Here is a 16,984-nt window from a genome sequence, read left to right as displayed (position 1 = left end):
AAATGCTAACCTCTTCTGGAAATATTCTTACAAAAGCCCCAGAAATAATGTTTAACCAGCTACCTGAGCATCCAGTCAAGTTACAGATAAAATTCCGCCATCAAAAAATCACTCTTTGTCAACTTGGTACACGTATGCATCTTCTTAAACCACACTCAGTCTCCAAATAAAGATGATAGCAAGGCTATAATGTTGCCTAATGTTATGTAACTGTTCGATGTACAAAAGCATAGATACTGGGCACCTGACTGGTCCTACCTCTGTGGGTTGTCTGGTTTCATGTAGTGAAACATAGGTCCGTGATCATTTCTTAATCCAGCTCCAATGGTCCTATTTTATTGGGAATTTTTTCCAGATTCTAGCATAGGTTTTCTTTTAAGCTTGATATTATGTGGTACTGAGAGGAGGAAATTTCTAGTATATTTTTAAATATTTTAAGATGGAGTATGAGAAAGTTGCCTTTTTGTTCTATACTCCAGTGGGTAAATATTTTAGATGACAAAATAAGTTAATGACCAATTCTAAGAAAAATACTTTTAACTTCATTACCTAAAGCCTCTGTTTAATAGCATATTATACTCATTATTGTCTAGTATGAGACTGGATTTAAGTCATATGAGATAGACCCACATTATCAGAAACCTTAGGTGGGAGTAGAAATGCCAAATGTGTGTGTGTGTGTGTGTGTGTGTGTGTGTGTGTGTGTGTGTCTGCCTTTGTAGCCTCTGACTCCATGCCTACAATAAATGGCTCCATCTTTGTGCCATAATTCAGTCATTTCAGTTGTTTGGCTTCTCTCTACAGTATTTTTTTGCTGATAATTTTCTTTATTTTTTTTTCCAGTTTCTTATTACTCTACAGATTCCAGCTCCTGAAATTTTATACCTGAAGCCTTGCCATGAAATATTCAAAAGATGCTATATTTCATACTGCTGAATAAGCAGTTTGTTTATTCTCTCTTGGCAAGTGTGCTGCATAACATTGTCTCTAGAAAAGGGGGTTATATGGGATGATTAAAAATTCAATTTTTATAATATGTCGGTGATATACTGTCCCTTCAGTCCTCTATGATTGTAGAAAGCTATTAAATTGCCTATTATAACAAAATACTTCAGATAGTGACTTTTGTTTCTGCTTTGTTCTGTTGAAGACTTTTAGGTATTTACTTCTCTATTATTCTTCATAAAGGCTCTGTTTATCTGCCATTATTTCCTTTTCTGCCTTTCCACAAAGAACAAATGTTTCTTCTTTCCAAACCAATCAGTCTCTTGGGAGTATGTTGCTTCTTGGTGTCTACTGTCCTCTCCAAGATCTCACTCTCTTTTTTACCCATTATTTCATTCCCTGATGTTTTTAATTTCTCTCTTTTCACTGTCTTCCCTGACTGTTTATTCTTTTGCTTCAAATATACATTGCCTTCATCCAGAAAAAATTTTTTTTCCATTGGCCTCTTTTGCTTACTCTAGCTGATCCAGAAAAGTTCTCTTAACTCTTTTAGAATCATTAAATTGATTTTCTTCTCAATTTTTGTTCAGCTTATTTTTTCCCCTTTCCTTATTTAGTCTCTTATATGTGGCTCTTGATTCATAAATTTCTTGCTACTAATACTTCTTGATTTTTTTTCTTCTTTAATTTTTAGATTCTCTCTTTTAGAAATTTCACTTATTTCCAAGATTTCAGTTTTTAGAATTCACTTACTAATCTGAGTGTAAATAACCCATGATAGTTTACTATATTGTGTTAGTCTGTTAAGGCACCCAAACAAATGCCACAGAGTGGGGAGCACAAAACCTACAAATGTATTTTTCTCTGTTGTGGAGGCTGGAAGTCCACATCATAGTTCAGGTAGAATGGTTTCCACTGAGGCCTCTCCCTGTCTGGGGACAGCTGCCTTCTTACTGTGCTGGTCATGGTCCTTTCTGTGTCTGTGCATCTCTGATGTCTCTTCCTCTTCCTACTAAGACACCAGACTATGAGATCAGATCCTACCCTTATGATCTCTCAAAATTAATCACCCTTTAAATGTCGTATCTCCAAGTACTGTGGAAATGGCTGTTAGACATTTCACATCAGTCTATGGAAGGGGGGATGGCCGAAGCTGAATCCATAGCATACATTATTCCTTACATGATTTATGTGTATCCAGAGAAAGCTCTGTGCAAACTCAGCATGTTACAGATATTAAGGCACCTTGGATGTTAGAGGGTGTGTTGTTACTTTTTTCTTGTTGCTGAGACAAAATACCTGACACCCAAAGTAGAGGGAAAAGGGTTTGTTTGGCTTACAGTTCATAGAGGTTTCAGTGCATAATCAGCTGGCTCCGAGGTTAGGATGGCAAACAAGCATTGCTGAACAGGAACAACATGGCACACACAAGGCAACAAAGGTAGCCAGTGAGTTAACAGCATCTCCTGCCCTTTCTGTTTCATTCAGACTACTTAGGGCAGGCAGCACTCACACCCTTAATTCTAGTGCCCTTGAGCCTAGCATTGCATCATGAATCAATTCCAGCTTCACACACCTATGAGCACATGAGGCTTTTGGGGGGTACATCTAGACCCAAACCATAACAGAGGGTTAGTGAATGCTTCCCTTCCCTGCTCCCTAAGCAGGTCTTACTTCTGTATCTCTCACTCTCTCTCTTTTTTTTTTGAGGGGGGGATACCGGGGTTTGAACTCGGGTCTGAACCGCTGAGCTAAATCCCCGGCCCTTTTTTTGTTTTTTTTGAGACAGCGTCTCACTATGTAGTTGAGACGTCCCTGGAACTCACTATGTAGCCCAGGATGGTCTCAAACTCACAGCCATCCTCCTGCCTCAGCCTCGGGAGTGCTGGGATTACCGGTGTGTGCTACCACGCCCAGCTCCCCTTCTGTATCTTTGCTGCCCTTGGGTTCCTTGAATACATTCAGCCTGCTTTCCTCTGGTAACAGCTTCTTCCCTCTGCGTCGGGCTTCCCGATCTCTGCTGACACTTCCACTTCGTATTTGTTTGCGTTGTTTGACCTTGCTGTTCATTGAACTCTTTCCTCTAAGTCTCAAACATTTTGAGGTCCTCGCCACCTGTTTAGACCTGACAGAGCCCTAACTTACACTTTCGTTGTATCCTTCCATCCCTTCCCACCTCAGCAAGCCCATGAGCTCCGAGAGGAAAGTGCTTGTGACGAGATAAGGGCTTCTCAAGCTTACGATGCATATGCACCCTGTTGACCCGAGTGATGTAGATTATGGCTTTGGTTCTCAGGCTCTGCTTTAGAACCAGTGCCCGAGACTGTGCATTTCCAACAAACTCCCAGCTACTGCTTGCTGGGAATTGTGTACTAAGGTGGTAGATTTCTTTGTTGTAAGCATCTTCTTTCTTACTTTCCCCCTCAAACAAGAAGCGTAGAGCTATTTCCTATCTCCTATCCTCTCGATTGACCTCCTCTTAATATTTGTGCATTAATTCTTTCTAGACACCAGATGCTGGACAGAGCAGAAAATGCTCTTTGGAGTTGAAAGCAGGAGAAAATATAATTTACATGGACATTTATGTGGCTGTGTATGTGTGTGTTTAGGGACTACATAGTAAAACAACGATTCCAATCAATTAAAGTTCAATTTTCCTCCATGACATGAAATTTTGCAGGACTCTGTTTCTAAGAGAAGGCTAAACATGTACTGCTGTGGATTGGACAGAGCAGAATGGTGTTTATTCTTGAAACATACAATGCATTTACTTCACAGAAAATTATTTATCTTTTAGAATTTACTTCATTCTGGAAGAAAAATATAAATGTCTTTAGGGGATTTCACTTTGTGAAGTCTATTCTTTTACTCTTGTCCTTCTTACTTTAGACATAAGATAACTTTTGATGCATTAAATTCTAATGAATAAGAACACATTTTAAAGCCTTTTCTTTGTATTTTATTCAGTGGCTGACTTTCGTTTCCTACAAAATGCTTTCTAAATTCAGTTTCTTATCATGAGTTCCATCCAGAATAAAATATACACCGCCCCTGGAGCACACCAGCTGTTTATGTACCCAGCCAATATATCTCAGGGAGCGGGCTGCAGGATACATAGGCGATCATTTAAAAAAATAAAAATAAAAACCCAACTCAACATCAAGTATTTAGAGCTGCTCAGTGGGAAGGAAAGGCAAAAAAAGGAGAAAGGAAGGCAGCTTATTAATTAGCTCCTTTTCCTTTGAACTGTGAATTCCTATGCTGTTTTCAAGCCTCCTATTTTTACACATAAAGCTTTTCAGAGCATATTCTTGCATGTTTTAAAGTCAAATGGATTTCAAAAAGGGTTTGAAAGTTGAAGTGATTTTTAAAAACTTGAATTCTTTTTTTTTTAAACATTCTTTCAGTTTTGGTTTCTGGGAGGTGAAGAAGAACATGTCTCTAACTCATCACCTTTTCAATAATGGTAAAGGATGAAGAGGCATACAGAATAACCCATAAGCTTTTGTTCAAAAGGGGTATTTTTTCTAGAGGTGCATCAGTGAATTCTTATAGGTGACATTCTCAGCCTCTCTTTAAATAGTGCTGATACAATAGTAGGCAACATTTGCTCTTGGGCTTGCTGTCGACTGTCTTGACATTCATCCAGGCAGGTATGTGGCAAAACTCCAGCTCAGAACGGCTGAATGGTACATGTCCAAGGATAAAGGGCTTGTGATCCTGCCAGGAGCTTCCTGTTAAGCAGCTTAAAGACAACAGTGGTGATGCCAAGTAGGACATACCTAACAAATTCATATTTCAGTGCCACCGTGAAGACAGGCCATCATCTCTAGATTGTATCTCTTTATTGAGCGTTGAGTTTTCTGACATACTCTGCCAGTCTTCTGAGGACAGAGAGAGCTTGTTTATCCAGTTCTATACCTTACCAATAGCTGGAAAGTCACCTCTGTTAATTACTGGCAGGAATGAAGCCCAATGATAGCTTTGCCATTCTTATTGCCAATGAAGACAGTTGGCTCAGTGTAAAGTTTCCCTGTGGTATGATGTTATGTTCTGATAGAAATCTTCTCGGGCTTATTATCACTCTCTCATACTAGTTGCTGACTGATTTCAAGTGTCCTGAGGGCTCAGTTCTTCACGTGTGGAAGTGTCTATTTAAAAGCCTGGTAATTGATTGCTTAGTTGATTCATTTATTCATCCATCCATCCATCAAAGATTTATCAAATACTTGCTGTATGATAGAACCATACAAGGGGGTTGCTTTCCAGAGCCTCACAATTGAGAGAGAATGATAAGTCACTGAACTAAAATTTTGATACAGAGTGATAAGTGGAAGGAGAAAATGCTAAACAGGGGCCCAGAAACGCTTGAAGCAAGACTTCTACATTGAATGCCTAATGGGTACAGTTTTAGCCCGCCACCTCCAGGGGCATCTTTCACACTGAAGTGCCGGTGAATGACAGTTTGTGAAGATGTTTAGTGTGCAGAGGGATAAAGGAAACAGGCTTTAAATCGTGTCAGAAAGACTTTGTCAGTGGGTTATGTATGGAGGACCAAGCTTGTGCTTGAATAAAAGTAGGAGAAACATTTCATCACCAAAGAATGGTAAGCTTATTAAGGACCAGATTTTATAATGCCAGGCTAAAGAGTTTAAACTTCGTAGCTACTTCACTGATTTTCAGCAAGTGAGAGCCCCATTTATATGGGCACAACACAGAGGTGTAGTGAAAAGACATTGTGCCCTTGCTTCATTTAAAAGAAACTGCAAAGCACCCCCAAAGCTGTGCTACTTGTTCCTGGTCCCCCAAGGGAAAAGCACAGAGGTTATATGGACCTGGAGTGGAAAATGCTGCCCCATCCGTTAGATAGTTCACAGTTTTACTTGTGGTCGGTCCCTGCCAGTAGTTCACGTGGCTTTCAGTGATGTTCCTAATCCGTGAAACTGGAATTTCTCAAAATAATCCAAAAGAGTTTCCTCACCAGTCATCAGATTTCTTGCTAGATTCTTAAATAGAGATGCATTAAATTCTGGCCCAACTGGCCTCAGCATCAGAGAACAGCTGTATTGAACTTTTCTGGAAAGCTAACCTTGCTTAACAGTGTCAAAGATCCAAACTACTGGCCATATAAAATGATACTAGAGAACTGATAAATACAAGAATGAGGTCTTGATGTTTTGCCAATGCTACTACTACATGATATTTTGCATGGTGGCCAAGGTCTCATAGCACTGTAAGAGAAAGTTTAATCTATAAGTTGCCTTAACCCAGGAAGTCTGGTATTGCAATATTTTAAACTTACAGAACCCTGGCTGGCATCTTTAATGCATGGGAAGTCTCACTTGGGATTGGTACACAAGTTGTGGATGATTTCCCACTCATGGAAGATGGTGAACCTCAGAATTACCATGGGTTATCTTTAAAAAAGAGATTTATGAATCTTTTCCCAGCCAAATGGATCAGAATTTGTGTTGGAAAGCCTAAGAATCTATTTTAACAAGATCTGTTGGCTAGTGATTTTTTATGGTTATGAAAACTTGAGAACCATTGCACAAATGTTCCTACTGATTTTGAAATGTGGTCTAGCCCACCCAAATAGTCATCTGTTATAAAACAATGTTTTGGTCAATGACAGACCACATATATATGATGGTGAAGATTATGTCTCCAGTGGTGCTTTAGCCACTTAATTCTTGTTAATTACACTCTATGATTTCACATAACAAAATTGCACAATGAAGCATTTTTCAGAATGTATGCCTTGTTTTACAGAGCATATAGAATCTCTTTTGCTGGTATATTTTCTGATGATCTTTTTTACTAAGTTTTTGGGTCAGTAAAACTATTCTTTCATATCAAAAGACAATTTAAGAAAAATGATGGCTGGGCGTGGTGGTGCACACCTGTAATCCCAGCACTCGGGAAGCTGAGGCAGGAGGGTTGCTGTGAGTTCAAGACCAGCCTGAGCTACACAGTGAGTTCCAGGTCAGTCTCAACTACACACTGAGACCCTGTCTCCAAAAACAAACCAACAAACAAAAAAAAAAGAAAAAAAAGAAAAATGATTATTTATTCCTTATTTACTTATTGGCTACTCATTAGAACCTATTCCTGAAATCATCATATATATTTTGTGAAAACTCCACTGTTAAGGTACATGTGGTTATGTAATTTTTAATTCAAATTTGATAACCCTTACATACAGTAAGAAATTGAAGGGCCTGTTGAACAAAAATATCAAAGAGGATTCTGATGAAAGACCTAGGATGGTACTATGGCAAAAATCCAACATAAGCCGACAGCTAGCAGAGCTGGAAGATGCAGAAAAGAATACTCTCCGAGAGCCCCCAGAGAGAGGGAACATGGCCTGATGAAACCTTAATTTCAGCTCAGTGAAACTCACTTGGGACGTCTCACCTCCAGAACAATGAGAGAATGTATTTCTGTTGCTTTAAGCCACCAGGCCTATCGTAAGTTGTTACAGAAGCTTATTAGTTAGGACACTAATATCCCTGGAAACATTATTTTCTGTCTGGCCATATTTCTAGGAAAGATATTTTCATCAAGGGAGGAAAGCTATACTCAATTACATTTGCAATAAAGCTTAATACTACTGTGTGACCACCCTAGATATATAAATTGAGAGAGAGAGAGAGAGAGAGAGAGAGAGAGAGAGAGAGAGAGAGAGAGAAATAGAAAGAGAGAGAGAGAGAGAGAGAGAGAGAGAGAGAGGTCATTTACAGTTTTAATTGAGGGAGCAGAGCAATTCCTTAACCAAGAGTTATCCTGTATCTGATTATCCCCAAATGAGGAAACCTTTAGAAACAACTATGGGAGTCAACTCTACTCACATTAGCCCCCAAACATTACTACTTTTTTTTTTACAGTACTCTGTTTTAAGCAGGATTTAAAATAAGCTACCCAGAACTTACTGGTATTAACCTATTTTATAAGCCAATAGTGACAAATTTCCTCAAACTATATAATGACAGACTTTCTAGGAAAGCTGTATACCTAGACATGTGGGTGGAAGAGAAGGAAATTCAGAAACAATGTTTCACTTAGTGAATATTGGGAAACACTTCTCCAAGGGTTTCACATAGCCTACATTTCATGAGAGCAGAGGTATCAACTCCTCTACAATGACTATCTTTTAAAGAATGTTGAACTAATGAACCATCTCAGAAGTTAGAGATAGTGTCTTCCTCCAGAGTGAAGCAAGTTTGTGTACGATTTTGGAAGAGTATTTGCCTTTGAATAAAAATAGTATATGATTATTACCCATTATAAAATATTATGCTCCCTCATCTCTGAGACCTTCTTCATATAATGTGCAGGCATCCACTGGACTTCTTTACTTTCTACTATGGGGAGGGAAGTTGGTGCAAAGGCTAACACTCTGTCAACCATTATTGCTGTGAGTTATAAAGTTCTTTGCTTCCAAATCAGGAGATTCTTTGCTTCTTTCTGCATCCATGAAACTGTGGCAATATAATTGCTAGCTTGGAAAGAGACTAACAACTCAGATTCTTAAAAGTTCTCTTTAGTATAGTTTGAGGGAGAGAAATTATAGTGATACACATTCCTATCCGTGATTGATAGAAGCTTTTCTCTTAACATTGTAAGCCATATTGCTCCTAGTTACATAACCCGGAATTCTATATTTCTGAGACCTAATTATCCCTCTAATAATAGACTTCTGTTTATCTCACTTCTCAAATATATACATAATAATATATAATATTCATGTTAGAAATGTTTAAACTTTTAAAAATTACAGGAAAAAAATACTTAGGGAATTTTACCTACAGTTTTCTCAAGATCATGTCAACATGTAGAATATTGTGTTTGCCAAGATGATAGCCCTCTGTCACAGTTGAAGCCCATACATTTTTGTTAGCTGTGTTCTAAAGAAGAATTTAGCCTCAGATAAATTATAAAGTTCACCGAAAAATAAAAGCCAACATGCAAACCCCAAGAACTTCAAATTATTAGCAGCTACTAGCAAGACCCATACCTTACTAGGGAATAAGAATATACCATACACCATGTACTTAACTACATCTGCAAAGTCCTTTTTGTCATGTAAGGTAACATTTATGGGTTGTAGAAATTAGGGCATGGTTAACTTTGTTGGTTTATTATTTTGCTATACAGTCCCTTCTTTTCACCCCCAAAGATTCAAATTCATACAAAATGTAAATATTTCATCTTACCACAATGTCTTTGACAGGTATAACCATTGCAGCATCAATTTAAGTCCAAAATCTCACAATTTCATCAGCTCAGAAGTCCCAGATCTCATCATCTAAGTCATCTAAATTCTGTACAGGTGAGACTCTGGGTATAGCCCATCCTGGACACAATTCCTCTTAATCTGTGGACCTATGAAACTAGAGAAATCTATCTGTTTCCAAAATGATGGTACATGCATAGGATAACAGTTATAGACATTCAAGCTCATTAAAGGAGAGAATGGAAGGAAAAAAGGAATTACCAGTCCCAAACGATTTAGAGATGCAACTGTACAAACTCCACGAGGTTTCACAGGTTAAGAATAATCTTTTGTGGTTCAGGGATCTATCCTCCTGGTATCATAGTTTTATCCTCTGGGTTCTTGGTTTCCCCTTTTCAGAGATATGTGTTTATTAATTTCCTTATACTTTTTAGTTTTCCAAATTTATTTTTGATATTTACTTCTAACTTTATTCCTTTATGGTTGGAGAACATACATACAGACAATCTTCTCTACTACCTTTTTCATGTTGAATGTTTTATTATGGTCCATTATTTTACTGCCCTCCATTATATTTCTTCAGTTATTTTCATAGTAGTCACTTAGTATTAAGCAGTCGCAATTAACTTCCTAATTTAAAACAGTTTAGTTTGGATTAAAATGAGTTTTGTTCAATAGTATGCAGAAATGTTGCTGCTATATAGCTTTGTCCCTCCCTTCCTTCATTTGGCTCCTATTTGTCAAACAAGTTACATATTTATACATATGTGTCTCTATCAACAATTTTATAAATGCAAAGTGTTTTACATACATTTTAAAAATAAGATAGAAGAAAGTAGTTAAAATGAAAGTGCATTTAAATTGCTTTTATACTTCCATGCTTATTTTACTGAGCTTCTTATTTCTTTTTGTACATTCTACTTATCTAGTAGATTAAAGAAGTATCTTAAGTATTATAATGTAAATCTTATAGTCACTAATTCTATCAATTTTAAAAAATCTGGCAATATCTTAACTGCTTCTTCATTTGTAGGACTTTGCTGGGTGTAGAATTAATGGTTGACAATTATTCTCTAAGCATTTTTGAGTGTCTCATCCTACTGCCTCCGGCCTCCATCATTTTTAATAAATCTCTTTAATAGTCTCTGTTTTTGACAGTTTAACTATAAAGTTTGTGAATATAGATTTCTTCAAGTTTACTCTACTTGGAGTATAATGAGTTTATCAGATGCCCAATTAATAATTTTTAATCAAACTTGGGACATTTTTGGTCTTTATTGTTTCAAATATTTCAGCAGTATTTTCTTCAAATATTTCTGTATGTTTTATCTCTCCCATGACTCATTATGCATTCATTGGTGTATTTGCTCTTATTTCACAGATTGGTTGGGCTCTCAATTTTTTAAAATTCTTTTTTTCTTTTCATTCTAAGATGGGTTATTGATTAGTATTGTCAAGTCAACTAATTGTCTTCCCTGACATTTCAAGTCTGCTGTAGGTTCCCCCTAGTGAATTTTTCAGTTATTATACTTTTCAGCACTGGAATTTATACTTGGTCTTTTTAAAATAATTTCTATCTCTTTTATGATATCCTCTACTTGATTAGATAGAATTTGTGTGCTTTCTTTAATTTTTGTACTTACGATTTCTTTTAATTCTTTGACAGCATTTTTTATAGCTGGTTTAAAGTCTTTGTTTAGTAAATCTAATATCTTGAAATTGTCAGGGATATATATTATTGGCTGTCTTTTCTTCTGTTTATGTGCTATGCTCCTTTCTTTGAACATCTCATGAATTCTTGTTTTAAACTGAACATTTCAAGTTATATGATATGACAATTTTGGAAACCCAATCTTCCTCCACCCACCTGTCTGTTCTATGTGTTTTTCTTTATTCATTTTGTGATTATTTACCTGCACTGATTCTGTATATTCTCTATTGTTTGAAATTACTAATGTATCTTCTTGGTTAGCTTATTGGTCATTTAACATGGGGAATCAATGAGTGTCCTGGACTAGCAGAAGAACTCTCTGTGTGTGACTAGTGGGGCATGCCTTTATGCTCTTATAGGCAGTCCAGAACTCAGCCATATCTTTCACTTCCTACATGCACAGAGCTTCAAGGTCAGTCAGAGATGAGAGGTCAGAAATTTCACAGATCTTTTCTGGTCTACACACAGTCTAGTCTTACCTGTGTACCTGGACATGTACCTTTGCAGAAATATGTTGCAGTTTTCAGTGTTATCTATGAACAGCTCATCTACCAGCTTTTTTTCTAAGTGTTTTGCATTTTTTTATTAGTTCAACTTGGCTCACTACCTCAGGCATCTGTGACTTTGAGCAAACAATTCTAATTTTTCTCTACAAATGGTTGAAAAGTGAGAAGTTAGTGAAGTACAGCAATGGCCACCCCTAGAGATGAGATTTGTAGAGTCCTACATACAAGTCAAGTAGAAACAGTCCTCTAGGGGTGCGTCTTTTGGGGAACTCCAGACGGATTCTGGTCTCAGAGTTGAAATTCACGGCTCTCATGGTTGAGAGATGTTAGTTCCTAAGCCTATCCTGGATCTGGGGAGAAAATAACAAGTATAAGCCACATTAAAACAACCCAGCACTTGATTTTACTGACATTTGTGTCTTTCTTGAATAATGTACCTCATGTACTTTTGGCTAAATCTCAAAGTTCTGAAAAAACAATCTTTGTCATTTTTACAGATGTCCTTGGTGCTTTATTGCAAGTTTTAATCTTTGAGATCTTTTCCACCCTTCCAGAAATGCCACTCCTTCTGCCTTAGTAAGTTTTGCTTATCATTTAGGACACAGGTTAGAAGTCAGTTCTATTAGGAAATTCTTTGTCTTCCCTGTATCTCTGAGGATACTTGGTGCCTATAACATTGCACTTATTAATTGACTGTTTATCTGTCTCTGCCATAAATTCTTAGATGCATGGATCATGTACTGTTCATTCTTTCATCCCCAGAGCTTAGAGAGATGCCTGGCATATTGGAAACAACTATCATTGAATGATTTAGTGCCTTTGACCTATAGTGAAATGCAGTAACTCAAATAACCAATTAGATATTCAGCAAGTATAATTTTACTTGTCTCTTTCCAAGTTTGAAGTCTTTAGAGTGATTTGTTTAGACTGTATGTTATAAAGACTCTAGATATCCTTGACAACAAGATGAATATTTGCCTAACTTTCCTGACCTCACAGAAACTTCACTTGAGCTTACAATTCTCATTTTTTATTTCTATAAAACTCTTCCTTTATGTGCACCATGACACAAGAATTACCAAGATCAGACATAAAGGGGTAAACTAACAGAAGGATCATTTCAGTAGTGAGTGTGGAAGAGGAAAGGGGAAATCATTCTGTTTTCCCTTGGTGATGAAGGGGTGGTGTTTATAGGCTGATTACATGAATATGAGTTTCATGAGTTTTTTAAATTCTTGCACCAGCAGCAGGGTTCCTTCAGCAGAAATCCTTGATTGAGGAGCTAAAGGCAATGAGAAATAAGCGTAGCTGCTAATTAGACACTTTGAATGAGCAGAGTGGGAAAAGGGGCTACATAGAACAGCGGGGACTGCCTGGGTACTCTTGATATCTGACAATCCAAATTTTTGACTACAGAGGCAATAGATGGACTGTTATTCTCTCTGGACAGTTTGATTTGGGAGTCTTGTCAAGCCAATGAAAATATTGGATAAATCAAGTAAAAAATGAATCACAAAATGTTATACCATTTCTCAGTGAGTTAAAAGTATTGACAAAACAACATCAAGTCTGTCTAGTGTATTCTTATAAGTTACAAATTCTTGAAGAGAATGATATTGACAGTTTAATTAACTGCTTTATTTCTTTCATGCTTTTCTTTGTCACTGGAAAGGTAGCTGATGATTAACAACTTAAGAGCATAATGACATATTCTGATACCACATAATTCAATCACTTAGGATGCAGGTCTATGACTGATCTGGTGATCTTTGTTCTGTGTCACTCTGCCTCCAACTCAGCCAAACTGCATTTGTGCCTGATGTACTTAAAATTTTCTAGTTTGTTATATTGTCTCAGCATAGGAAGATTAGTAATCAAGTCAAACACTAAAAGGTAAAAGTACATGTATATTCTCTTCTGTAAGTCATCCACCCCAAAAATCAACTGTGTAACTAGCAGGGAAAGACAAAAGAGATGGGAATACTGATTAAAGTTTTAAAATCCAAGGTGTGTGTATTTGTGCATATGTGATATAAACAAATCTACCAGATCAAGCTTCCAGTAATTTTACTTTTACTTTTTGGTTTTAATGGTTTTGGTGCATTGTGAAGAGATTTAGGATGTTAGTTGCATTGATGAAATATTAATAGTGATCAATTTGCCACAAAAATTAAAAATAATAAGCAGAATTTAACTTTCTCTTTTGTTGATAAAATTTGCCTGTGATTTTTTTTTTTTTTAGATTTTATTTTCAGGCCAATTTATACAATCATTTTAGAGAACTTTCTAAGTCATCTTTGCTTTTTTAAACTTTTTTTCCTTTCTTAATATTTTCTACACATTTGTGCCAAGTAATTTACTTGTCCTCTTAGGGTCACATCTATTGTTAGTATAGAAATATGATTCAGACTTGACCTACATTTTGTGTTAGGTCTAGACATATTTCTTGAATACAAAAAAACAAAAACAAAAACAACCCCAAACAAAATAACCCTGAAGCATGCAAATTTAGTTGTTAAGCTTGCCATATCTTGAATATTAGGACAGCAAATTATTGTTTCAGATACATCTTAGTTCAGTTTTTAACATAGTAGATCAATATTCCATTGTTTTCTAAGAATGGCCTGGTACACAGACATTAACTGAAGAAGAGCAACAAGAAAATACTGGAAGAAATTCTGCTGTTCTTTGGTTAGTGAGCACAAATGAAGAAGGCTTTGTATCCTAGCTTTTCAGATAAGAGTGTGTGCCTTGTTCACGCATTTTCCAAAGAAACTAAGCCCAAGCCAAAGCCAGACAATGCTCTACACTTTCTCACAGGCACAGGCTTGCAGATATACATTACATGTTCCTGTAGGAAGGTCCAAATCTACCCATATTCCACAAAATGTTCCCAGCAATGCTGCCTGCTCAGTAGTCCTGATGGTAACAGCATAGGAGGTGGCACTGATAAATGGGAACCTAGAAGTCACAAAATACTGACCCAGGCAGGAAACTGATAGTCACTGGCATGACTTTCACAGCCCTGCTCTATAAAATCAAGAAGTGTAACCATGAAGTCTAATTAAACTCTTCTTGAGAGTTTTCTGGTCGAGATATTGATCCCAGTGAGATGTTAGATACTTCCTATTACAAGGTTAACCTGGATCTGAGGACATTTCCCTTCTGTTCTGTTATCCAAGACAAAGAAGCTGAAAATGCCTCCCAAGCCATGACACGTCACTCATAAAGATGACTTTGAAACTTGAGGTCATTGCAAAACCTACGTAACCCAAAGTCATCATTTATAAATGACTTCTTCCATGTGCTATGTCATATCCTAAAATAACAACAACAAAAAAAGCACAACTTTTCAAATGAAGTACTCATCACCCAAATTTTAATTCACTTTCTGTAAGGTGGAGTCTAATTTTCACAGCATGTTGTTATCTAATAAAAACTGGGACATGCATAGCATATTCCCTTCATTAAAATGTTTAAGAATTAAAATGAGGTTTCAGTGTTTTATTTATTGTTATTATCTTTAAAAGTTGCACACATTAATATTGTATAGTGCAGTTTCTAATTTTGCTCATGGATTTATTAAGTAAAAAGATTATAAAAGTAAATTACTCAATTTTCATACCAATCATTTACTTTATGTGATCTAAGTTTCTGATCTTATAAACAGGATGTGGAATAATCTTTTAAACAGTTGATCATTCTCTTGAAGACACTGAAATTTAGATTATGTGGTTCTGGAAATTCCAAGCAGGTATATGGATTCTTAAAATGTTTGAGAAGTTTACACATCTCCATCAACAATTTCATTCCAGGGAAGGATATAAAAAATTCTGGAGGATAAAGAGAATTCAGTGTATGGACAAAGCGAGATAAGATAAGATAGAAGACTCATACAATCTTTAGATAGTATAAGGCAAAACAACTTTAAACAAAAAACGCTTATTTAGGACACAGCTTCCAGGCGGGTGAGTTTTACATCATAGCCCTGGCTTGGACTCAGAGCCACCACTGCTGTGCAGTCCGGCCTGAACTATGGGCCTCCTCTGGAGCCGCACCATTTCCAGCGGGTGCCACTGATTGGCTTGACACAGCCAGGAGGGTAGCCAAGAGTGCGCCCCTGAGCACTGTTGCCCCCCACACACTATTAGATCCCCTGACTGAGCCAGTCCTTGGATGAACTCTGCAGAGGCATGGCAGGCTATAAAGGGTGGTGATTGATCCTATTATGTTCCTGATTGTATCGATAGTGATAAAGGATAGGGATTGATTTGATGAATTGTTTTCTCAATTATGAAAATGAGAATGTCTATAAGTCATTAGAGAATCAAAGACTTGGATGCAACAATATCAGGAAGATTTAATGACTCAGAGATAGAATCAAGGGCAATCCAACAGCAAAAATAAAGATGAGAAAACACATAAGCAAGCCACAAAAACAGACTTCCAGTCCACCAGTGGCAAACAGTAGGTCAAAGAAGGATAAAAATCAGATTGTGAAGCTCCAGGACGTGCAGAACTCACAGAACAGGAAGTAAAAAACTGATCAATCAAGCTCTAGAAAATTTCAAAACAGAAATTATTTCGCCAATAGCCATAGAGATGGTGAGCAAAATGAAAGACATGATTCGCGACTCCAGAACAGAAACTGACAAAAAAAAATAGATGAGCTTAGGAACATAACAGAAGCCATGAAGGCCCAGAATAAGAAAGAAATGGAAACAATGAATGTCCAACATAGGAAAGAAATAGAATCCATTAAATAGATTCAAATAGATATCCAGGAGATTAAAAACTGTATTGAAAGTGTACCCAACAGAATAAAAGATTGCAAAGATAGAATCTCAGATATAGAAGATAGGATAGCAGACAGTGACCATGAAAGAGAGGTCTCTTAAAAACAGTAAGGGAGCATGAGAAATTGATCCAACAACTCCTAGATGATGCAAAGAAGAATAACATAATACTGATAGGAATCCATGAAGTGCCAGGAGAGAATGAAAATGACTTAAAAAAGCTGTTCAAAGAATTAATGACAGAAAACTTCCAAACAGAGGGGAAGAATTAGACATACAGTTAAGCGAGGCATATAGGACACCAACTAGCCATGATCAAAAAAATCTACACCTAGACATATAATAATCAAGATCCCAGAAACCCAACAGAAGAACAAAATAATACAAGCAGTAAGAGAAAAGAAAGAAATCACATGCAAAGGAAAGCCTATCAGAATCACAGCAGATTTTGCAACACAAACCCTCAGGTCAAGGGGAGCCTGGAGTGAGGTATTTCAAGTCCTAAAAGAAAACAACTTACAACCAAGATTGATGTATCCTGCAAAACTCTCTTTCAGAATGGATGCAGAAATAAGATACTTCCATGACAAAGAACACTTGAGAAACTTCATGAATACTAAACCAGCACTACAAAGAATTTTAAACAATATCCTAAAAAAGACAACAAAGATCACAGCACTAGGAGGTCCAACAGAGCAAATCAAATAGCCGAGGCAAGAAACTAAAAGGAGAGGACAAAAAATGAAAAAAGAGTCAACAAAAGGACAATAACATGACAATAATAAGTCAG

This window comes from Fukomys damarensis, unplaced genomic scaffold, assembly GCF_012274545.1.
Source record: "Fukomys damarensis isolate Sample0158 unplaced genomic scaffold, DMR_v1.0_HiC HiC_scaffold_14, whole genome shotgun sequence".
NCBI lineage: Eukaryota > Metazoa > Chordata > Mammalia > Rodentia > Bathyergidae > Fukomys > Fukomys damarensis.
The sequence above is the reverse complement of the archived record's forward strand: the minus strand, read 5'-3'. Positions refer to the sequence as shown.